Source organism: Perkinsus marinus (genome assembly GCF_000006405.1).
Source record: "Perkinsus marinus ATCC 50983 genomic scaffold scf_1104296972460, whole genome shotgun sequence".
In the NCBI taxonomy this organism is placed as follows: domain Eukaryota; phylum Perkinsozoa; order Perkinsida; family Perkinsidae; genus Perkinsus; species Perkinsus marinus.
In genome coordinates this window covers 1-920 of record NW_003201738.1, presented here as the reverse complement: position 1 = coordinate 920, position 920 = coordinate 1, and the positions used below count along the sequence as shown (strand labels likewise).

General features: G+C 45.7%; 5 non-coding genes across 5 annotated transcripts; all 5 read right to left on the bottom strand.

Moving 5' to 3' along the window:
- Window positions 1–132: 132 nt before the first annotated feature.
- Pmar_PMAR022453 lies at window positions 133–204 on the bottom strand. Its single transcript has one exon. It is a non-coding gene; the product is annotated as a tRNA-Ser (tRNA).
- Window positions 205–306: 102 nt separating this feature from the next.
- Window positions 307–378, bottom strand: Pmar_PMAR022452. The gene has a single exon. It is a non-coding gene; the product is annotated as a tRNA-Thr (tRNA).
- A 102-nt stretch (window positions 379–480) lies between these two features.
- Pmar_PMAR022451 lies at window positions 481–552 on the bottom strand. Its single transcript has one exon. It is a non-coding gene; the product is annotated as a tRNA-Thr (tRNA).
- A 102-nt stretch (window positions 553–654) lies between these two features.
- Window positions 655–726, bottom strand: Pmar_PMAR022450. Its single transcript has one exon. It is a non-coding gene; the product is annotated as a tRNA-Thr (tRNA).
- A 101-nt stretch (window positions 727–827) lies between these two features.
- On the bottom strand, window positions 828–899 carry Pmar_PMAR022449. The gene has a single exon. It is a non-coding gene; the product is annotated as a tRNA-Thr (tRNA).
- Window positions 900–920: the final 21 nt, after the last annotated feature.

Genomic DNA, 920 nt, shown 5'->3' with positions numbered 1-920 from the left:
CAAAGCAGACGCTCTGCCACTAAGCTAAAGTGGCACATAGAGTGAGTACATAATTAATAATCTCCTGTCTCGTTTGCAGAGTGAGCAAACTGCTCTGCTTCTCGTACCAGACCAGATATTTATGGTGTTATAAGCCACTTACCAGGATCGAACTGACGACCTTCTGCTTTCGAAGCAGACGTTCTGCCACTAAGCTAAAGTGACACACCAAATAACTGCATAAATCAATAATCTTCCTGTATCCTTTGCGGAGTGAGCAAACCTGCTCCTGCTCCTCATACCCGACTAGAGCCTAATGCTGTTGTAAGCCACTTGCCAGGATTGAACTGACGACCTTCTGCTTACGAAGCAGACGCTCTACCACTAAGCTAAAGTGACACACACACTAACTATATGAATCAATAATTTTCCTGTCCCCTTCACAGAATGGGCCATCCTGCTCCTGCTTCTCGTACCAGACCAGAAATTTATGGTGCTATAAGCCACTTGCCAGGATTGGACTGACGACCTTCTGCTCACAGAGCCGACGCTCTGCCACTAAGCTAAAGTGACGCAGAGAATAAGTACATAAATCAATAATCTTTCTGTATCCTTTGCGGAGTGAGCAGACCTGCTCCTGCTTCTCATACCCGACTAGAGCATAATGCAGCTGTAAGCCACTAGCCAGGATTGAACTGATGACCTTCTGCTTACGAAGCAGACGCTCTACCACTAAGCTAAAGTGACATACAGACTAACCATATGAATCAATAATTTTCGTGTCCCCTTCACAGAATGGGCATCTTGCTCCTGCTTCTCGTACCAGACCAGATATTTATGGTGTTATAAGCCACTTGCCAGGATCGGACTGACGACCTTCTGCTTACAAAGCAGACGCTCTGCCACTAAGCTAAAGTGGCGCACAAAATAACTGCATAAAT